The sequence below is a fragment of the Rhopilema esculentum genome, chromosome 16 (genome assembly GCF_057945365.1).
Source record: "Rhopilema esculentum isolate cy_ngs chromosome 16, ASM5794536v1, whole genome shotgun sequence".
NCBI lineage: Eukaryota > Metazoa > Cnidaria > Scyphozoa > Rhizostomeae > Rhizostomatidae > Rhopilema > Rhopilema esculentum.
The window spans coordinates 7948906-7973399 of record NC_142830.1 but is presented as its reverse complement, the minus strand read 5'-3'; the positions used below and the strand labels follow the sequence as shown (position 1 = coordinate 7973399).

The following is a 24494-nucleotide window of genomic DNA, read 5'->3' as shown; positions in this document are numbered from 1 at the left end:
TACCTTTCTTTTTTTACTTGACAGTTTTGTTTTGAGCTTCAATGTGTTATCTTAAAAAAATGAAACGGATGATGAATTTCTAGCTCATATTTTGGAAAAATCGAACAAGGTCATTTTTTGAAAAAACTCATGACCCGGGACCTGTAAAAAAGTTCAAAAATCTGAAAATTTTGAAAACATTTGTTTTGACCCGAAACAACCTGAAATACGTAAAATTTTGTTTCGAACAACATTTCAAGCGTTTTCGATGAATTTCTAGCTTATATTTTGGAAAAATCGAACAAGTCATTTTTTGAAAAAACTCATGACCCAGGACCTGTAAAAAAGTTCAAAAATCTGAAAATTTTAAACAATTTTTTTTGACTCGAAACAACCTGAAATACGTGAATTTATGTTCTGAACAACATTCGAAGTGTTTTCAATGAATTTCTAGCTTATATTTTGAAAAAATCGGACAAGTCATTTTTTGAAAAAACTCATGACCTCGGACCTGTAAAAAAGTTCAAAAATCTGAAAATTTTGAAAATTTTTTTTTTGACTCGAAACAACCTGAAATATGTGAATTTATGTTCCGAACAACATTTGAAGTGCTTTTGATGAATTTCTAGCTTATCTTTTGGAAAAATTGAACAATGTCATCTTTTGAAAAAATTCATGACCTGAAACCTGTGGAGAATTTCAGAGATTTGAAAATTTTGAAAAAGATTAGTTAGTTAGATATAATCAATGTGATATGCATACCTTTCCTTTTTTACTTGACAGTTTTGTTTTGAGCTTCAATGTGTTATCTGAAAAAAATGAAACAGATGATGAATTTCTAGCTCATATTTTGGAAAAATCAAACAAGGTCATTTTTTGAAAAAACTCATGACCCCGGACCTGTAAAAAAGTTCAAAAATCTGAAAATTTTGAAAACATTTGTTTTGACCCGAAACAACCTGAAATACGTAAAATTTTGTTCCGAACAACATTTCAAGCGTTTTCGATAAATTTCTAGCTCATATTTTGGAAAAATCAAACAAGGTCATTTTTTGAAAAAACTCATGACCCCGGACCTGTAAAAAAGTTCAAAAATCTGAAAATTTTGAAAACATTTGTTTTGACCCGAAACAACCTAAAATACGTAAAATTTTGTTCCGAACAACATTTCAAGCGTTTTCGATGAATTTCTAGCTTATATTTTGGAAAAATCGTACAAGTCATTTATTGAAAAAACTCATGACCCCGGACCTGTAAAAAAGTTCAAAAATCTGAAAATTTTGAAAACATTTGTTTTGACCCGAAACAACCTGAAATACGTAAAATTTTGTTCTGAACAACATTTCAAGCGTTTTCGATGAATTTTTAGCTCATATTTTGGAAAATGCAACAAGGTCATTTTTTGAAAAAACTCATGACCCCGGACCTGTAAAAAAGTTCAAAAACCTGAAAATTTTAAAAAAACTTTTTTTGACTCGAAACAACCTGAAATACGTGAATTTATGTTCCGAACAACATTCGAAGTGTTTTCGATGAATTTTTAGCTCATATTTTGGAAAAATCGAACAAGGTCATTTTTTGAAAAAACTCATGACCCCGGACCTGTAAAAAAGTTCAAAAATCTGAAAATTTTGAAAACATTTGTTTTGACCCGAAACAACCTGAAATACGTAAAATTTTGTTCCGAACAACATTTCAAGCGTTTTCGATGAATTTCTAGCTTATATTTTGGAAAAATCGTACAAGTCATTTTTTGAAAAAACTCATGACCCCGGACCTGTAAAAAAGTTCAAAAATCTGAAAATTTTGAAAACATTTGTTTTGACCCGAAACAACCTGAAATACGTAAAATTTTGTTCCGAACAACATTTCAAGCGTTTTCGATGAATTTCTAGCTTATATTTTGGAAAAATCGTACAAGTCATTTTTTGAAAAAACTCATGACCCCGGACCTGTAAAAAAGTTCAAAAATCTGAAAATTTTGAAAACATTTGTTTTGACCCGAAACAACCTGAAATACGTAAAATTTTGTTCCGAACAACATTTCAAGCGTTTTCGATGAATTTCTAGCTTATATTTTGGAAAAATCGTACAAGTCATTTTTTGAAAAAACTCATGACCCCGGACCTGTAAAAAAGTTCAAAAATCTGAAAATTTTGAAAACATTTGTTTTGACCCGAAACAACCTGAAATACGTAAAATTTTGTTCTGAACAACATTTCAAGCGTTTTCGATGAATTTTTAGCTCATATTTTGGAAAATGGAACAAGGTCATTTTTTGAAAAAACTCATGACCCCGGACCTGTAAAAAAGTTCAAAAACCTGAAAATTTTAAAAAAACTTTTTTTGACTCGAAACAACCTGAAATACGTGAAATTTTGTTCCGAACAAGATTTCAAGCGTTTTCGATGAATTTCTAGCTCATATTTTGGAAAAATAGAACAAGGTCATTTTTTGAAAAAACTCATGACCCCGGACCTGTAAAAAAGTTCAAAAATCTGTAAATTTTGAAAACATTTGTTTTGACTCGAAACAACCAGAAATACGTGAAATTTTGTTCCGAACAACATTTCAAGCGTTTTCGACGAATTTCTAGCTCTTATTTTGGAAAAATGGAACAAGGTCATTTTTTGAAAAAACTCATGACCCCGGACCAGTAAAAAAGTTCAAAAATCTGAAAATTTTGAAAATTTCTTTTTTGACTCGAAACAACCTGCAATACGTGAATTTTTGTTCCGAACAACATTTGAAGTGCTTTCGGCGAATTTCTAGCTCTTATTTTGGAAAAATGGAACAAGGTAATTTTTTGAAAAAACTCATGACCCCGGACCAGTAAAAATGTTCAAAAATCTGAAAATTTTGAAAATTTCTTTTTTGACTCGAAACAACCTGAAATACGTGAATTTTTGTTCCGAACAACATTTGAAGTGCTTTCAGCGAATTTCTAGCTTATATTTTGGAAAAATCGAACAAGTCATCTTTTGAAAAATCTCATGACCCCGGACCTGTAAAATAGTTCAAAAATCTGAAAATTTTGAAAACATTTGTTTTGACCCGAAACAACCTGAAATATGTAAAATTTTGTTCCGAACAACATTTCAAGCGTTTTCGATGAATTTTTAGCTCATATTTTGGAAAATGGAACAAGGTCATATTTTGAAAAAACTCATGACCCCAGACCTGTAAAAAAGTTCAAAAATCTGAAAATTTTGAAAACATTTGTTTTGACTCGAAACAACCAGAAATACGTGAAATTTTGTTCCGAACAACATTTCAAGCGTTTTCGACGAATTTCTAGCTCTTATTTTGGAAAAATGGAACAAGGTCATTTTTTGAAAAAACTCATGACCCCGGACCTGTAAAAAAGTTCAAAAATCTCAACATTTTCAAAAAAATTTTTTGACTCGAAACAACCTGACATATGTGAATTTATGTTCTGAACAACATTTGAAGCGTTTTTGACAAATTTCTAGCTCATATTTTGGAAAAATGGAACAAGTCATTTTTTGAAAAATCTCATGACCCCGGACCTGTAAAAAAGTTCAAAAATCTGAAAATTTTGAAAATTTCTTTTTTGACTCGAAACAACCTGAAATACGTGAATTTATGTTCTGAACAACATTGGAAGTGTTTTTGACGAATTTCTAGCTCATAATTTGAAAAAATTGAACAATGTCATTTTTTGAAAAAATTCATGACCTGAAACCTGTGGAGAATTTCAGAGAATTGAAAATTTTGAAAAAGATTAGTTAGTTAGATATAATCAATGTGATATGCATACCTTTTTTTTTTACTTGACAGTTTTGTTTTGAGCTTCAATGTGTTATCTGAAAAAATGAAACGGATGATGAATTTTTAGCTCATATTTTGGAAAAATCGAACAAGTCATTTTTTGAAAAATCTCATGACCCCGGACCTGTAAAAAAGTTCAAAAATCTGAAAATTTTGAAAATTTCTTTTTTGACTCGAAACAACCTGAAATACGTGAATTTATGTTCTGAACAACATTGGAAGTGTTTTTGACGAATTTCTAGCTCATAATTTGAAAAAATTGAACAATGTCATTTTTTGAAAAAACTCATGACCCCGGACCTGTAAAAATTTTCAAAAACCTGAAAATTTTGAAAAACATTTTTTTGAGCCGAAACAAACTGAAATACGTGAAATTTTGTTCCGAACAAGATTTCAAGCGTTTTCGATGAATTTCTAGCTCATATTTTGGAAAAATAGAACAAGGTCATTTTTTGAAAAAACTCATGACCCCGGACCTGTGAAAAAGTTCAAAAATCTGAAAATTTTAAAAACATTTGTTTTGACTCGAAACAACCTGAAATACGTGAATTTATGTTCCGAACAACATTTGAAGTGCTTTCGATGAATTTCTAGCTGATATTTTGGAAAAATCGAACAAGTCATTTTTTGAAAAAACTCATGACCCTGGACCTGTAAAAAAGTTCAAAAATCTGAAAATTTTGAAAATTTTTTTTTTGACTCGAAACAACCTGCAATACGTGAATTTATGTTCTGAACAACATTTGAAGTGCTTTCGATGAATTTCTAGCTTATCTTTTGGAGAAATCGAACAAGTCATTTTTTGAAAAAACTCATGACCCCGGACCTGTAAAAAAGTTCAAAAATCTAAAAATTTTAAAAAAAATTTTTTTGACTCGAAACAACCTGAAATACGTGAATTTATGTTCCGAACAACATTCGAAATGTTTTCAATGAATTTCTAGCTTATATTTTGAAAAAATCGGACAAGTCATTTTTTGAAAAAACTCATGACCTGTAAAAAAGTTCAAAAATATGAAAGTTTTAAGAAGTTTTTTTTGACTCGAAACAACCTGAAATACGTGAATTTATGTTCCGAACAACATTTGAAGTGCTTTCGATGAATTTCTAGCTTATATTTTGGAAAAATCGAACAAGTCATTTTTTGAAAAAGCTCATGACCCCGGAGATGTAAAAAAGTTCAAAAATCTGAAAATTTTGAAAATTTCTTTTTTGACTCGAAACAACCTGAAATACGTGAATTTATCTTCCGAACAACATTTGAAGTGCTTTCAGCGAATTTCTAGCTTATCTTTTGGAGAAATCGAACAAGTCATTTTTTGAAAAAACTCATGACCCCGGACCTGTAAAAAAGTTCAATAATCTGAAAATTTTAAAAAAAATTTTTTTGACTCGAAACAACCTGAAATACGTGAATTTATGTTCCGAACAACATTCGAAGTGTTTTCGATGAATTTCTAGCTTTTCTTTTGGCAAAATCGAACAAGTCATTTTTTGAAAAAACTCACGACCCCGGACCTGTTAAAAAGTTCAAAAATCTGAAAATTTAAAAAAAAATTTTTTGACTCGAAACAACCTGAAATACGTCAATTTATGTTCCGAACAACATTCGAAATGTTTTCAATGAATTTCTAGCTTATATTTTGAAAAAATCGGACAAGTCATTTTTTGAAAAAACTCATGACCCCGGACCTGTAAAAAAGTTCAAAAATATGAAAGTTTTAAGAAATTTTTTTTGACTCGAAACAACCTGAAATACGTGAATTTATGTTCCGAACAACATTTGAAGTGCTTTCGATGAATTTCTAACTTATATTTTGGAAAAATCGAAAAAGTCATTTTTTGAAAAAACTCATGACCCCGGACCTGTAAAAAAGCTCAAAAATATGAAAATTTTGAAAATTTTTTTTTGACTCGAAACAACCTGAAATACGTGAATTTATGTTCTGAACAACATTTGAAGCGTTTTTGACAAATTTCTAGCTCATATTTTGGAAAAATCGAACAAGGTCATTTTTTGAAAAAACTCATGACCCCGGACCTGTAAAAAAGTTCAAAAATATGAAAGTTTTAAGAAATTTTTTTTGACTCGAAACAACCTGAAATACGTGAATTTATGTTCCGAACAACATTTGAAGTGCTTTTGATGAATTTCTAGCTTATATTTTGGAAAAATCGAAAAAGTCATTTTTTGAAAAAACTCATGACCCCGGACCTGTAAAAAAGCTCAAAAATATGAAAATTTTGAAAAAATTTTTTTTGACTCGAAACAACCTGAAATACGTGAATTTATGTTCCGAACAACATTTGAAGCGTTTTTGACAAATTTCTAGCTCATATTTTGGAAAAATCGAACAAGGTCATTTTTTGAAAAAACTCATGACCCCGGACCTGTAAAAAAGTTCAAAAATATGAAACTTTTAAGAATTTTTTTTTGACTCGAAACAACCTGAAATACGTGAATTTATGTTCCGAACAACATTTGAAGTGCTTTCGATGAATTTCTAGCTTATATTTTGGAAAAATCGAACAAGTCATTTTTTGAAAAAACTCATGACCCCGGACCTGTAAAAAAGCTCAAAAATATGAAAATTTTGAAAAAATTTTTTTTGACTCGAAACAACCTGAAATACGTGAATTTATGTTCTGAACAACATTTGAAGTGCTTTCGATGAATTTCTAGCTTATATTTTGGAAAAATCGAACAAGTCATTTTTTGAAAAAACTCATGACCCCGGACCTGTAAAAAAGCTCAAAAATATGAAAATTTTGAAAAAATTTTTTTTGACTCGAAACAACCTGAAATACGTGAATTTATGTTCCGAACAACATTTGAAGCGTTTTTGACAAATTTCTAGCTCATATTTTGGAAAAATCGAACAAGGTCATTTTTTGAAAAAACTCATGACCCCGGACATGTAAAAAAGTTCAAAAATCTGAAAATTTTGAAAATTTCTTTTTTGACTCGAAACAACCTGAAATACGTGAATTTATCTTCCGAACAACATTTGAAGTGCTTTCAGCGAATTTCTAGCTTATCTTTTGGAGAAATCGAACAAGTCATTTTTTGAAAAAACTCATGACCCCGGACCTGTAAAAAAGTTCAAAAATCTGAAAATTTTAAAAAAAAATTTTTTGACTCGAAACAACCTGAAATACGTGAATTTATGTTCCGAACAACATTCGAAGTGTTTTCGATGAATTTCTAGCTTATCTTTTGGCAAAATCGAACAAGTCATTTTTTGAAAAAACTCACGACCCCGGACCTGTAAAAAAGTTCAAAAATCTGAAAATTTAAAAAAAAAATTTTTTGACTCGAAACAACCTGAAATACGTGAATTTATGTTCCGAACAACATTCGAAGTGTTTTCGATGAATTTCTAGCTTATCTTTTGGCAAAATCGAACAAGTCATTTTTTGAAAAAACTCACGACCCCGGACCTGTAAAAAAGTTCAAAAATCTGAAAATTTTGAAAATTTCTTTTTTCACTCGAAACAACCTGACATACGTGAATTTATGTTCTGAACAACATTTGAAGCGTTTTTGACAAATTTCTAGCTCATATTTTGGAAAAATCGAACAAGTCATTTTTTGAAAAAACTCATGACCCCGGACCTGTAAAAAAGTTCAAAAATCTGCAAATTTTAAAAAAAAATTTTTTGACTCGAAACAACCTGAAATACGTGAATTTATGTTCCAAACAACATTTGAAGCGTTTTTGACAAATTTCTAGATCATATTTTGGAAAAATCGAACAAGGTCATTTTTTGAAAAAATCATGACCTGTAAAAAAGTTCAAAAATCTGAAAATTTTAAAAAAAAATTTTTTGACTCGAAACAACCTGAAATACGTGAATTTATGTTCCGAACAACATTCGAAGTGTTTTCAATGAATTTCTAGCTCATATTTTGGAAAAATCGAACAAGGTCATTTTTTGAAAAAACTCATGACCCCGGACCTGTAAAAATTTTCAAAAAACCTGAAAATTTTGAAAAACCTTTTTTTTGAGCGGAAACAAACGGAAATACGTGAAATTTTGTTCCGAACAACATTTCAAGCTTTTTTGATGAATTTCTAGCTCATATTTTGGAAAAATGGAACAAGGTCATTTTTTGAAAAAAATTAATGACCCCGGACCTGTAAAAAGTTCAAAAATCTGAAATTTTTGAAAAAATTTTTTTTGACTCGAAACAACCTCAAATAGGTGAATTTATGTTCCGAACAACATTCGAAGTGTTTTCGATGAATTTCTAGCTCATATTTTGGAAAAATCGAACAAGTCATTTTTTGAAAAAACTCATGACCCCGGACCTGTAAAAAAGCTCAAAAATATGAAAATTTTGAAAAAATTTTTTTTGACTCGAAACAACCTGAAATACGTGAATTTATGTTCCGAACAACATTTGAAGCGTTTTTGACAAATTTCTAGCTCATATTTTGGAAAAATCGAACAAGGTCATTTTTTGAAAAAACTCATGACCCCGGACATGTAAAAAAGTTCAAAAATCTGAAAATTTTGAAAATTTCTTTTTTGACTCGAAACAACCTGAAATACGTGAATTTATCTTCCGAACAACATTTGAAGTGCTTTCAGCGAATTTCTAGCTTATCTTTTGGAGAAATCGAACAAGTCATTTTTTGAAAAAACTCATGACCCCGGACCTGTAAAAAAGTTCAAAAATCTGAAAATTTTAAAAAAAAATTTTTTGACTCGAAACAACCTGAAATACGTGAATTTATGTTCCGAACAACATTCAAAGTGTTTTCGATGAATTTCTAGCTTATCTTTTGGCAAAATCGAACAAGTCATTTTTTGAAAAAACTCACGACCCCGGACCTGTAAAAAAGTTCAAAAATCTGAAAATTTAAAAAAAAAATTTTTTGACTCGAAACAACCTGAAATACGTGAATTTATGTTCCGAACAACATTCGAAGTGTTTTCGATGAATTTCTAGCTTATCTTTTGGCAAAATCGAACAAGTCATTTTTTGAAAAAACTCACGACCCCGGACCTGTAAAAAAGTTCAAAAATCTGAAAATTTTGAAAATTTCTTTTTTCACTCGAAACAACCTGACATACGTGAATTTATGTTCTGAACAACATTTGAAGCGTTTTTGACAAATTTCTAGCTCATATTTTGGAATAATCGAACAAGTCATTTTTTGAAAAAACTCATGACCCCGGACCTGTAAAAAAGTTCAAAAATCTGCAAATTTTAAAAAAAAATTTTTTGACTCGAAACAACCTGAAATACGTGAATTTATGTTCCAAACAACATTTGAAGCGTTTTTGACAAATTTCTAGATCATATTTTGGAAAAATCGAACAAGGTCATTTTTTGAAAAAATCATGACCTGTAAAAAAGTTCAAAAATCTGAAAATTTTAAAAAAAAATTTTTTGACTCGAAACAACCTGAAATACGTGAATTTATGTTCCGAACAACATTCGAAGTGTTTTCAATGAATTTCTAGCTCATATTTTGGAAAAATCGAACAAGGTCATTTTTTGAAAAAACTCATGACCCCGGACCTGTAAAAATTTTCAAAAAACCTGAAAATTTTGAAAAACCTTTTTTTTGAGCGGAAACAAACGGAAATACGTGAAATTTTGTTCCGAACAACATTTCAAGCTTTTTTGATGAATTTCTAGCTCATATTTTGGAAAAATGGAACAAGGTCATTTTTTGAAAAAAATTAATGACCCCGGACCTGTAAAAAGTTCAAAAATCTGAAATTTTTGAAAAAATTTTTTTTGACTCGAAACAACCTCAAATAGGTGAATTTATGTTCCGAACAACATTCGAAGTGTTTTCGATGAATTTCTAGCTCATATTTTGGAAAAATCGAACAAGTCATTTTTTGAAAAAACTCATGACCCCGGACCTGTAAAAAAGCTCAAAAATATGAAAATTTTGAAAAAAATTTTTTTGACTCGAAACAACCTGAAATACGTGAATTTATGTTCCGAACAACATTTGAAGCGTTTTTGACAAATTTCTAGCTCATATTTTGGAAAAATCGAACAAGGTCATTTTTTGAAAAAACTCATGACCCCGGACATGTAAAAAAGTTCAAAAATCTGAAAATTTTGAAAATTTCTTTTTTGACTCGAAACAACCTGAAATACGTGAATTTATCTTCCGAACAACATTTGAAGTGCTTTCAGCGAATTTCTAGCTTATCTTTTGGAGAAATCGAACAAGTCATTTTTTGAAAAAACTCATGACCCCGGACCTGTAAAAAAGTTCAAAAATCTGAAAATTTTAAAAAAAAATTTTTTGACTCGAAACAACCTGAAATACGTGAATTTATGTTCCGAACAACATTCGAAGTGTTTTCGATGAATTTCTAGCTTATCTTTTGGCAAAATCGAACAAGTCATTTTTTGAAAAAACTCACGACCCCGGACCTGTAAAAAAGTTCAAAAATCTGAAAATTTAAAAAAAAAATTTTTTGACTCGAAACAACCTGAAATACGTGAATTTATGTTCCGAACAACATTCGAAGTGTTTTCGATGAATTTCTAGCTTATCTTTTGGCAAAATCGAACAAGTCATTTTTTGAAAAAACTCACGACCCCGGACCTGTAAAAAAGTTCAAAAATCTGAAAATTTTGAAAATTTCTTTTTTCACTCGAAACAACCTGACATACGTGAATTTATGTTCTGAACAACATTTGAAGCGTTTTTGACAAATTTCTAGCTCATATTTTGGAATAATCGAACAAGTCATTTTTTGAAAAAACTCATGACCCCGGACCTGTAAAAAAGTTCAAAAATCTGCAAATTTTAAAAAAAAATTTTTTGACTCGAAACAACCTGAAATACGTGAATTTATGTTCCAAACAACATTTGAAGCGTTTTTGACAAATTTCTAGATCATATTTTGGAAAAATCGAACAAGGTCATTTTTTGAAAAAATCATGACCTGTAAAAAAGTTCAAAAATCTGAAAATTTTAAAAAAAAATTTTTTGACTCGAAACAACCTGAAATACGTGAATTTATGTTCCGAACAACATTCGAAGTGTTTTCAATGAATTTCTAGCTCATATTTTGGAAAAATCGAACAAGGTCATTTTTTGAAAAAACTCATGACCCCGGACCTGTAAAAATTTTCAAAAAACCTGAAAATTTTGAAAAACCTTTTTTTTGAGCGGAAACAAACGGAAATACGTGAAATTTTGTTCCGAACAACATTTCAAGCTTTTTTGATGAATTTCTAGCTCATATTTTGGAAAAATGGAACAAGGTCATTTTTTGAAAAAAATTAATGACCCCGGACCTGTAAAAAGTTCAAAAATCTGAAATTTTTGAAAAAATTTTTTTTGACTCGAAACAACCTCAAATAGGTGAATTTATGTTCCGAACAACATTCGAAGTGTTTTCGATGAATTTCTAGCTCATATTTTGGAAAAATCGAACAAGTCATTTTTTGAAAAAACTCATGACCCCGGACCTGTAAAAAAGTTCAAAAATCTGAAAATTTTGAAAAAAATTTTTTTCACTCGAAACAATCTGCAACGGTTAGAAGTACCTTCAGAACCTCAATAAGAGTGTTTTCGATGAATTTATAGACCATATTTTGCAAAACATGAACTAAGTCATTTTTGAAAAAATTCATGACCCCGGACCTGTAAAAAAAGTCAAAAATCAGAAAAATTTATTGCTAAACTATTCTGAAGAATATTTTTTGTTGAAAAAAAATTAAGTGCTAAGAAACATACCTTTTTCATTCAATGAAGATGTTTCCGAGAGATTCCATGACAATCCATTAATCCATGACAACATACCTTTAAAAATCAAAACAAAATGTAAATTTTTTAAAAGGACTTGCTGTATTCAAAACAACCTAGAATGCCTTAATTTCTCTTTGGGGTCTTTTAGATGTCATTAGAGACCTTTTAGGTGAACTCCTAACTCATATTTTGAGAGCAAAGGTACAAGAATAATTTTTAAACGCAAACAGATTGTCATCAAACAAGTTGTTTGAGGATTCCTTCTTGCAGACTTCCTTCTTAAAACGCCAAGTGAAAGTATTGGTTTCTCTCTTAAAACAAATTTCCTATTTCGCCGTTTTCAAAGATCTATTTATGAACTGAACAAAAATATATTTTTGGCTGGTTACATCCTGCAGTTGCTTCTCTGTTTCACAATCTATTCCGCCAAGCAACTCCTTCACACAAGTTATTTTTCGCACAAAGCAACTCCTTCACACAAGTTATTGATTCAATTTCAGAGATGGATAACTTTTTTCAACCAAACACCCCAAAATCTAAACATCTTCCTTAACATCTCAATGCATTCCAACATAAGCCTATTGCGACAGAAAAAAACGTACAATGCATGATCAGTGCTTAATAAATTGTGCTCATTTATAATTCTGATATCTAAACCATTCTTCGAGTGAAGACTATGCTTGCTCTGCTGGGAAGCGTGTTCCGTCTTTCGTCTCCTTAATGTATCAATTCTTCAGTCAGAGATGCTATTGATAGCATTAACACGAAAATAGAGCACGAATTCATTATAAATAAACCATAGATAAATATTCTAGATCTTATAAATATTCTTATTCTTGATTAAATAAAATAAATTAAATTTAATAAAAAATGTTTAATAATGGAAGGGAATTAGAGAGAAGATGAAATACACACTGCGATGGAATGAATAAGCCGCGCTTCAGTGACTCATATCCTTACCCATTTCGACTTGAAGCCTCAGTACACGCCATATCAAAAAGGTAGGTCGGTTTGACTACCCTGTGTTGTAAATCAGCGATGAAATGCTCTTTATTGTCCCTGGTCTTTTTGAAGAAAGAAAACGTAGGCCATAATCTTGGCTAATCTGAACACTGTCCCTTTTGGACCAGTGCCTTCTGACATAGGAGTCGAAGTCATTGGGGACAGTTCCCCTTCACGCAGACTACCAAATTCTCGTTGTCCGCCAAAATATTGGAATACAGATGCTACGCAAACCTGGGAAAAATATGTCAAAATATTGATTGACTTGATCAGAATTAAGAAGGATTATCTTACAGAAATCAATTATCGGCAAATCATCTGATTTGAACGTAAAGTAATGGAACAGATACCCAAATAAAGCAGCTTTCATTGAAACAAGGTAGAACAGCCTTCGGGGTTGCGTTGATTTCAGTGGTGATTGGGTGTTTGGGTGAAGACATTGATGGGCGATTGAGAGATATCAGGGAATTTTTTAATGTAAAATATGACCAGTAGGGTAATTGGGATGTAGCAGAACATTGTGTTGATTTATGACCCTCCTGCCTACTTTAAAGCACAACATCAGCAAGAAATATTCAAGAAATGTTATATTTTGTTCCCTCTCAAAATTTAAACTTCTAAACAAGCATGAAGGCTGAACAATACCGAAATAGAAGGAAGATGTCGAAAAGTACAAAAGAATGTCTGATTGTTTGATCACCTACCCTTGAAAGCGGAAACTCATTATGCAGCTTTGTTTTAGAAACAATGGACTGAAGTATCATATGTGATCACCAGTTTGGAAGACCAAACGCATCAATCTCCATTGGCCACATTGCTGAAATGATCACCAAGCGTGCAATGGATGCATCAAGTCTCCGGGGGATATATCTCACAATGCACCAGTGGTCGTAACTTTGAGTCACAAAAACCAGCTCTCTGAAATAAGGAAGCATAAAAGTTTTTAAGCGAAAGAAGACTTCAAATGTTTTATGTCAAATCTTGAAAAGATTTTGCTATTTTTCTGAGGAATAAATATTTTAGGTCATTAAAAGCCACATTCAAATAATGGCCTAAAACTGTTGTTTATCAGACAGCGATCTCTGTAGAAGGCCAAAAATATATTTCAAATCTGTTCTCAGACTTACAAAAACAAACTATCATAATAGCAGGAAATTCATTTCAGAAGGGCAACTACCTAGGTAACACAGATTCTAGCTAACTTTATTCAGTAACACAGGTTGGGTTTTCTTTTGTAAGATCAATCTTTGATATATCTTTAAGTTTCTTGCAGTTCATGTATCCTATTCTATACTATTGAAGTTTCTTGGGTTTCTTGCATTCTATTTTAGGCAATGTTCCCATAAATTTAATACATGGTCATATATGTCAAAATGTTTCCTCTTGTATTTAACACCTTCTTCGTAGAGTATTGTCATATTTACTTTTGTGGTTTGTTTTTTAATCAGATATATTCAGTTTTAATATCAAAAAATCTGTTGTCCTCTGTGTTCTTACCAAACCTTCTTTTTTTATGAAGTTTCTAATTTTATGAATCATTGCTTTTTCTGCTCCTTTTTATTAGCTTGATTATTTGTTTTTCAGATTTATGTGATTTGTTATCAAGTGACTTTTAACTCTCCCTATTCCATGCACCTCAGATTAGTCTTCATTTACTAACAAAAATATTCCTCCAACCCTATAATAATCTATAATGCATAAACACGAAATAAATGAACACAAGTTGTAATTATTAAAAGTATTTTACATTATCAAATTTACACAAAGCAATTCAATTAGAATAATTTTATATTTAATGAATCAGTATAGTATAACTAACAAGTATAAATATGGTTAAGGTCAGAGAATGAATGGAGTTATAACCATAACAGTACAGACAATTTTCACAATTTATCTGCTGCAAAGTCCGTGGTGATGTTGTAGTGACTCTACTTAGGCCTGTTTCCATCAATTTTTCTTCTCATTCATTCCATCATATTCCCACATTCTCACATCGCAGCACAGGAATCCTCTACGTCACTCTCATATCACGCATTTGCTAATCCCTATGGTTTACTTAATCTTTGCCACGCTATTCAATTTACTCATCACCTTTACTCCCCCTTCCTATCAGGGGCGGACTGGCTAATTTTTTTGGCCCGGGCAAATTTTTATCAAACCGGCCCACAATAATAGCAAATAAAAAACTCCTCGGAAAATGCAAGTAAATGTTAGTCTGTAAGGAAAACAAGTTTTTAAGTTCAGTAATTTTGTGCATGGGTAAATGCTGGTTAACAGAACATGTTAAATATGTCATTTGCTAACTAAAGAGCAGGGCCATAAATCCCGAGGGGACGGGGGGGACTGGACCCCCCCCAAAAAAAATCTTTAGCAAAACGATTTTTTGAGAAATTATCGTCACTTTCTTTTAAAGAAAGGAATCCCTGGTAACTGGGTTATAACCAAACTAAGTTTTTATGTGTTTTTGCAACAAACCTCAGCCACTATGTCATGGTGTCAAGCGCAAGTTGACTAGTGTTGATGGCAGTTATTTATGTTTGCAGAGTGGTGTCGAGTCAGTGACGATGCCCATGTGGGGGATAAGCCCCAAATATCACCCCTTGAATCAATCTCAAAAACATGTAAGAAAAGAATCGTTTACACATATTTTCACAAACCCACATTACATATATTTTCATTACCCGCCTTTTTATAAAAATCCTAACTATTCAAAGCCTAGGTCCTAATATTGCGAATTTTTGAACCTCTATTAGTCGAATTGCGGTACCAAGACCTCCATAATAGCTCCTTGATTTTAACCTCACATTTAGTGACATGATAATAGCATAGACACAAAAAAATGACATTCTGAGTTTTGCTTTTAACTGTAGCAAGGAACAAGGCCAAAAGACAAAAAGGGAAAGAGGTAAAATTAATTTGCGTAAAAGTACCACGTCAATAAAGATATAGAGAGAAGCAATGACTACACCCTTTATTATTAGAATGCAATAATTTTTGTTCAGCCTCTATTTTTTTAAGGAAGTTTTCGTTTTGAGCCCTAATATGTTCTTAGATACCTCCTTATTTTTTTTAATCTGATATGGTTTCAGGAAAAAATCGCTTGCTCTCGAATAGAAAACACCTTTCTTTCTTTCCCCGACGTCTGGCACTAGAGTTTAAGCATGACTCTTCCCTTTCTCAATTTCCCCCAGAACAATAATCAATGTTCTTCTGAGAAACATCGATTTGTCTATCCTGAACGGTATAGTATTTTGTTAAACTTGGTCTGGGAGATGCTTTTCTAGCTATTTAGAAGGTATGATTTAAAAAATTTTCTTTCGCGTCGGCCCCAACCATGGTGGGTCCTCCTACATCACTAAGCGCGATTCTCAGCCCCTCAGGTTAAATTTCCTCAAGCTGTCTCTGAAAAATGTAATCGATTCAATTATAAAGAAGTCAACGTGCTAAAAAATCTGTAAATTCCTTCTATAGAGCTGAAAAAACCTAACAAAATCTAATAATCTTTCTTTTTGTTTTTTAAGTCGTTTGCCGCTCAAGCTGTTTCCGTAACACATACCGTAACTTTATATTCATTTCCTCTGCTGACCCCCCCCCCCCCCAATTGACAAGCCCTGACTTGAGAGTAAATAAACAAAAATTTTAACTCATTGGTTTGACTTTGTTTCTAAATACAGGATCTTATATGTTGATAATGTGATCGTTCTGGATCTCATCTAACAGGTGTTTTTCTAAGAACATTAACATGAAGGACTCCAGGTTTGGCTGCGAAAAATTACTACGTAATCTGCTCTTTATATATTTGAGGTGGAATAGCTTCTATCACACTCAACTTGTGACAATTAATTTCCTGATCCTCCAAAAAACCACAATGATTTTCAGCAACCAAAAAATATCAAGCTGTCAATTTCTGACCCCAAAAATAAAACATGGGGACGGACCCCTGTTGAAATTTTATCGTGTAGCACCATACCCCTGTTGGGGGGGGTGCATTTGACTTATGATAGTATTGGCCTAATAAACTTACCATAACTAATATGAGTTTATTGAAAAGAGCAAGATCCTGCAGTTTTTTGTGACGTTTGTGGCTTTTGCTTGATAAAAAAAGCTTTGTATCGTAGCTGAATACTTTTTTAAGTCTCGCAGCTTTTCCTCACGAAATTTCTGTGCACCACCTTTGGTTGGAGTCTTCTTGCTCTTCCTTTGTTCTACGTATGTCCTCTTCATTGCTTCACATCACAGAGCAAATCGCTAAGTGAACTCCAATTTTTGGACTTTTAAATTTATTACATTTAGCAATAGCTTGTGCCTAGGCAAAAACATGACCAGCTTCAAGCAAAAGCTAAGTAAAAAGACACCAGGGCAGGTTAAAATCTTATGTATCGCATTGAAACAGGGGTGTTACAGTATAGTATGTTGTCAAACAGGAAATACCGTCAAGAGAAAATAGAACAAGATGTCAATAACATGTTTCCTGAAGAAGTGTGTTTGGGCTGCGGTGACAATAATGAATTCATACGTTTGATGGTTTTGGAGTACTCGCGTGTATATTCATTCTTTCCCTGAAAATCTCTGTCTCTGAAAATCTCTGAAAATTTAAGGCAAACAGATCAATGCATTTGTATAGTTTTTTGCCTCGCATTCACTTTTTAAGCTAATTCATTTGCTTGCACTTTTATCAGCCGGCCCTTAAACCGACCGGCCCTTCGCGCGATCGCCCGAATAGCCCGACCAGCCAGTCCGCCCCTGCTTCCTATCCTTTGTTTTTCTCACATCGTTCGTGTTAATTTTAAATATTCATTTCTGTGTATAAGTATGTTCATTTGCATGTAAGTTCAGTTCAGAGTTCAGTTACAATCAAGCAACACACTGTCTCTCTATCTGGCTCCGTGTTCTCTGCACGTAAAATAAGATGCGACGCAAGTTGGAAATGACACGATAGTCGATGGATGGAATTATTAGTGAACGAAGCACACACGACAATGCTCAATTCTCGTTTCACTAAATTGTCACTGAAGTCTAATTTGCACAGTATACATTAAATGACGAAAACTTTTGGACAATAAACTTTTCGGGCAAAAAATTTGTCCCATATTCATTTTTTTTAAATTCTAAAAAAGTAAAAAAACACAAAAAACATTGGATGATACAAGTTCTTCTCCTTATAACGTAGATAATATGGCATAGGTGCAAAATGATGACAAAAAATATTTCAGTCATTCACGCACATAACCTTGGTTCATGTTTAGGACCAACCAAAGAGAGAAAATTACTCTAAATAGTTTTGACATAGAAAGTTTGAAAGAATCAGGGAATTCCTATACATTTACACCTTCCTTTGGTGCAAAAGAGAAGAATAATTTTCTTGATAGTTGACATAATCACATAGAATAAATAATGGATAACAGAAATAAATAATTGTAACTTAATTGCCACAAATCTAAGTATATATCTTCTAAACAGATTCGAATGGATGATTCTTGAGAAAAACATTTTAGACACAGTCATCCATCTTTTCTAAATGCAATGATTCATCATATGTTAAACTTTGCTGAGTGGAAGGAAGTGGAAATACCTGAGGAACTTATCACATCAATGTTAGCTTGATTCCCTTTAAGAAAAAAATGGTAGTGAAAGAATGAATGAAATGCTTTTTGGAACCAGGGAAGTTACTTTTCCAGTGTGTGAATAAAGAAGCAAAACTATTAATCCGGCCAACAGACAACAGCCACAAGCAGTGGCGGACTGGCAACGGTTTGACCAACCGGGAAAAGTAGCCAAAAGGGCGCCAATAGGTGTTGTCTGTTGTCAATAGGTTGCATAACTTTGGATCTTGTAAAACGGACTCGGAAAAACTTTGCTTTACCTGAGAATCTGTTTGTTGCAAAGACTGTCATAGGAAACGAAACGGGGGATTGGGGGCTGGCCCTTCGGAAATTTTTTTGATTCACCCTATTTAGAATGTCAGAACATGCCCCATGTCGAAAATCAAAGTTTTTTATTCACAATTGGCATTGGCATGAAGAAGATTCTCAGCCAAATTGACTGTATTTGAAACGTCTACACGGCTAATAAAGTTTGTAGATATCAAATGATGTATTACCCTCAATTTTAGGTATCAAATGATGACAGCGGCGGTTTTAAGGTGGGTCGAGGCGGGCCATGGCCACAGGCCCAACGATTATGGTAGCCAGAAGGAGCCCTACATCTAAGAAAAAAGAAACAAATTGTAAAGAACAAGGGCCCCGCAGATGTCTTTGGCCCCGGGCCCCGCAGTGCTTAAAACCGCTGCTGAATGATGATATCAAATGATAGATTTTGAAAGTTGGTCCAAAGCCCAAAGCCATTTTTCAGCTAGTGAGACACTTTTTTCCAAGATTTTACAAAGAAAGCAACTTCTCTGGCCTAGGAGACGAGACTCATTTTGATTAAACTCGATCTCGAAATCTTTAAAAATTTGACGAAAAACATGACTTCATTCTCATAAATTTTCAAAAGTTTTGCAGCATATCTTTGAAAAAAAGTAAAGAGGTACCTCAACACCTGCTAGCCTAATGACTGTGTTGCTCCTGCTTCCACGCTACAGTTGCAAATCATTTACAAAAGATATGATTTATGATCAGGTATTGAACATGTGCTTAAAACTGTAGACTTGTCCGAAAAATATCTGATAACATATCTTGGACAAATGGATTTTAATAGATCTTGCTGCCATCGGTTTTGCGCAAATTGATGATTTTGCAGATTGATGGCTCCTTCGGTATGAGAAACTGTGCGTAAACATGGTAAAACGGATAAATAATTTCTTAAGAAAAGACACAGTCTCTATTCTGGGACAAAAGTTTGAAGAAAGATTAGAATACTTTAATAATAAAATTTGAAACCAATTTTATCAAAACAGCCGGTTTAACTTTCCATTAAGTTTATAGAAGGCTCTTACATGAGGGCATCGATCCTCAATAAATTCTGTATAGAGTTTTTAAAAAGTTGTCAAGATTTTTGGCTTCAATTAGTCATAGTTTTTTTAGGGTACAAAACTCCTGGTTGTAACGTACAAAAATCATGATGCATAGGAGATTTTAGCTAAATTGCAAAGTAAGATAGCTTGCCAACAACAGGACGTCGAGAAAGTACTGTTCTTCATCATACCTAGAGCAGCTTTCACTATTAAGGGATAGTTTATGGCCCAAAGAAAAAGGACTATTATTCAAGAGAGACAACACAAGGAATATGCACATATTACGTCATCAAAAAACGGCAGTATTTGAAAAATCCCTCCTCCCTAAATAATTATTTTCACAAGCTTTAAGAAATAGCCACAATGACTGTTACCGTTTGTGAAATATGCCGCCCCCCCCCCCCTCCCCAACCCACCTTTCATTATGTAATATGTCAACGTTACCATACCCAATGGCCAACACATCGATAATTTTATCCAGTTATAACTATTTTGATTAGAATGAGCACAGGGTAATGCTCAATTAATTTTTCCAATGTGCGAGCCCTCTCAGTTATTCGATATCAGATACTCGAAACAATTAGCATTAGTCATAAGTCAAAAAACTAATATGGTTAGTTAAAAGACATGGGTTTCACAAACAGTGTGCTAGTTAGCTAGTGAAAACCCCTACTACCCCCTCAACAGATATCGAATTAATTCAAGTATTGCGCACTTGCTTGAAAAAATTAAAAGCTAATGAGGGCTGGAAGTGAGAGTAGGCTTTCTGGCTGCTACCACATTAACTGCTGCCAATGAAAAAAATTTGAACAATTTTTTGGCGCTACTAAATCTGAAAATGGCTTTGAAAAAAGCAAAAATTTTTAACATATTAAAAGCTTTTTCATCTGAACCTCTTTAGAGTTTAAAACGTAAGAATAAGGGTCGGAAAGAACAAGATGGAGAATGAATACCCATTTGTGGATCGAAATCTCCATCTTCTTCTTTTGGACCTTTATTCTAACGTTATATCCTCTGAAAAGTTTCAGAAGAAAAAAATTTAATATTTTTAAAATTTTCTGCTTTTTTCAAAGCCATTTTCAAAACAAAATATGTTTTTCTCAAGGTTTTCAAAAATTTTGCAGAAACTGCTGATGAAAATTTCGTCTTCAATGAATTTTCTAAACTTTTCATGGAAACATACTTTAGACAGGAGGTCAATTTGTGATTGTAATCAGTTTTAGTTTTATCCGAAGGTTAGTTGCCTTTTGAAAGTTTTCAGGTTTTTGAAAAAATAACTTGGGGGCAAAGGGCGCATCAGGAAATTTCCTGGTGTCCCCGTGGGCCAGTCCGCTTCTGGCCACAAGACATTATTTTTCCAGAAAAACGGGGACATGCAGACATGGTAAAACATAATGTAAAGCTCTCAATATTCATAGTAGTTGAAAACTATGACCATGGCTGTCTTGATTTAATAGCCGCCACTAGAAATAAAAGATCAAAACAACAAAACATTTATTAAGACATAACACAATGGACACAAACAATCTTATTTAAATCGATGAAGCCACTATACCAGGAAATGAAGTTGTTGTACTCATTGAATTATCTTGGGTGGGAAACATGAACTTTCTTTTCTCTGGAAAAAATCTTGCGCATAAACTATTCATACTATGAGCAGTGCCTGCAGGGACATACCTTGACGATTTGTAGTGGGGGTGTAAACGGGTGAATTTACCAACCAACTTTCCAAAAGTGGGGGTGTACCACCCCACCAAACCACCCCCCCCCCCACACCCCGGTAGGTACGCCCTTGAGTGCCTGCCACCCCTGTTCATGGATTTTTGTAGATGCTTCTCAATCTATTTGAGTATAGAAAAGGAGTACTCAACACTGCAGTTTGGTACCATCAAAGTAAGGTTTATTTGCTGGGCAATCTCAATGTTTTGAGAAGTGTCCTGCAAATCTTTGATTGAAGTCTGTACAGGTAAAAAGCTTACAGAAAAAGCTGAGTGCTGATATTTTCTGGCTCCTCATCTGTGAAGCATAGCCTAAATTTCAACAGTCTGCTGCAATAGTTTTTTAATAAGGTTGATTCCAATGACTGGATTCAACTATCACAACTCAATAATTTTAAAAGTTCAATTAACAATAAATTTCAAGAGTCTCTGCATTTACTATATAATTCTATTCATAAACGCTTCAAACCTTCATTTTGTGCCCGCCAATATATATACATGTTTTGGTAATATGTGTTGGCTAGTCTTTTATTAACAATTTATTGCCTTTATTGGTGGGAGTCCCAATCATGGTGGATTGTTTAGGGGCCTGGGCCCCTCCCTATATCTAGTGATACTTCCCCTGTAAAGATCCACTTTCAGTTATGTGAAACTTAAGGTGTTTCTGCATTTGGGAAATTTTAAGAATATAAAAAAATTTTGTGCATTTTACTGTCAAATACCGATGTAAGCATAACATCACACTGGTATAATAATGGTGGTGAATGAAACAACAGATTTAGCGATCTGATGCTCTGGAAAAAAGTTCATTACCCTGTTATGCTTTTTTCTTGTAGTGTTTAGAGATTTTCCTATTTGCTACAAAGGAATAATATTGCAAGTTAACCTGTTTTAACCCCAAACAGGAAACTTTATTTTTGCACAGACAAGTTGACTTTGAAAATCTGATATGGTGCACCTGAAATAAAGCACACATAGCAATTTGTAGTGTTAATGATATTAAATGGTTAGAACTTAGGCATCTGGTGAGACCAATATGCAAATGTTATGTGCATATGGAAAAATTGTGTGCATGGGCAATAAATTGCAGGTGAGCAGCAAAGTGACATATTTGACAATTTCCCTAGTTATAGGTTTTGGAACCTTCAGCTGAAAATCGCAGATTGTTTAAATATTATCATGAAAGTAGGAAAAAGCTGCAATTCTGAAAACTGTCGTACATTGATGGGACTTATTGACCCCGATTTCCCCATGCGCTACCAGCATGATTGGCAAAGTTACCTGTTTGGGGTCAAAACCGGCTACCTTGCAATATGGCAAATAGGTAAATCCTCAAAGACAGCAAGAAAAATGCAAAAGAAGGAAAGTAAGAGCTGACATAACAAATAAAAGAACAAATCAACCACTTAGCTGAAATTCTTTTGTGCAAACTCGCAAACCTTGGTGCATAATTTTTCAATTTGGATAAGCATGGAAAGAACATACAATATAATTAGTAATTTTACTGATTTGTTTTTCATCATAGATAGAAATTGTACCTTTTGACGAATTTGTCTATTTACGCCGGCATCTATAAAGGGGTCGAGCGTCAAGCCTAGCTCATATGGAGAGTTGCTTTCCAAGCTTTTAGCAGCATGATAAAACAAGACAACGAAAATATAGATTGAAGTGCACAGAATCTGATTTGAGTCTTGTTCTAGGATAGTGGCCCGTTTACTAGAGTAATAACCATATTATCATACAATCACTGCCAAAACACTAACGTCAGTTTTCAAAAAGCAAATTCAGCCATCCCCCTCTTCCCCTAGGAACAATGTTAATTTACTATAAAATGATAAGGGGGTTACGGAGTACGCTTTTTCGTGTGCCTTTTATGATATTTTGTTATACTTTCAACATTGTTTTGGGGGGAAAGGGGGACGGAAGTAGTTGTATTCGGGAAAAAAAGGAAATCTTGGCGCAAAGTTTTGGATGTTCCAAGTAATTTTGGCAGTGATTGTAGGTCTCCAGTTATCCTATATGACCCCGTGTCTTATTTATTTGACCCCGAGCGCTGCCTGCACAATCTCTTAGATAGTGCTTTGATTTGATAGTATATGGCACAAAATTACAAGGAAGCAGCATCACCAATAGGAAAAATTTTCAATACACCAATAAGGAGCAAATTAAATTAGGAACAAACCTTGCCTTTACAAAGGAATCCTGCAATGCTGTTAGTGATAACCTTCCACAAAACTGCACCACCAGCACGTCCTCCTCCCGCCAATATCCTTTGATACGAGGCAACACGAACCGAATCGAGGCCACGATACAGGGTGTGACTCTTTTGTTCAAGGGGAGGTGCGGTGTTTCTAATTCCAGATAAAATAGGATTCATTTGTGGAGAGAGAAGAACCTATGTGCTTCAGTTCAGTCGGGTTGAAATCCTTCCTTGAGATCATATTCGACCAACGTTTTCGGAGCAAAGTTTTCCTTACTTTTATCATTAGGATAAGTGTTAATGAGGTTAGTCTGATGAATTCACATGACTATGCCTAGAGCATTTCGTAAACAACATGTTAAACGTTCTTTGCTACGTCTTTTAGGCCGACTCTTTCTGCCAATAAACGCTTCTAATAATTTTGTTGTCTGTTGTCGCTCCTTTGACAGCACCGTCAGTGGGTTGAGTACCCGCGCAAGTGCTTTGGAAAAACTAGGGATTCGAGTCCTTTTCCGTAAATTTTTCTAGTTTTTCAACAGATCTGTTGCAGATTTCGATATAAATACTGTAATAACGTGGCTATAAATAAATGAGAAAACAAAGTGAAAAAGTGGTTAAAGACGGCGCGCATAACTACAACTACTTAAATGTATCGCGCGTGACAACACATGACGTAATAATGGGATTGGTCTATTCGAAACCAGAGTTGTCAGATGCTTGGAATGGTTGGCGGCCAAATATTTTACGCTTAACGGCCGAATTCGGCCAGCCAAACAAAATATGCAAAAAGCTACATATTGACTAATTCTTTGGAGTAATCGTGTAATCAAAATTGGCTTTGTTTGTTATAAAAGTTCTTTTGTCTTATAGCAATCCTGATTGGCTCTTCCATGGGAAAAGAGGAAGTGCTGTCTGCCACATTTCTGGCCGGTTGGCTATCTGTAAACTGAGGTTGTTGTTGCACGTTTCAGATTTTCCTCCCTTTCCTCTTTTCTTTTTTTCTCTCCTCCCTCTTTTTCTTTTCTCCCTCCCTCCAGACTTAGAAAAATTTGTTGTTTTGATTGTTAACTGAGACTTGGGCAAGTCTTTGGAACGTTCTTTGTCTTGTC

At 33.4% G+C, this 24494-nt stretch overlaps 1 long non-coding RNA gene across 3 annotated transcripts; it reads right to left on the bottom strand.

The window, feature by feature from the left end:
• On the bottom strand, positions 1-24448 carry LOC148958258 (uncharacterized). Of its 3 annotated transcripts, none has more exons than XR_016144711.1 (5): positions 23368-24448; positions 13217-13430; positions 12471-12746; positions 11499-11564; positions 1-50 (listed from the first exon to the last, which is right to left on the bottom strand). It is a non-coding gene; the product is annotated as an uncharacterized LOC148958258 (long non-coding RNA). The 3 variants fall into 3 exon arrangements; XR_016144712.1 differs by lacking the exon at positions 1-50 and adding an exon at positions 3761-3806; XR_016144710.1 differs by lacking the exon at positions 1-50 and having other exon boundaries at positions 11109-11564.
• Between the last annotated feature and the right edge of the window lie 46 nt (positions 24449-24494).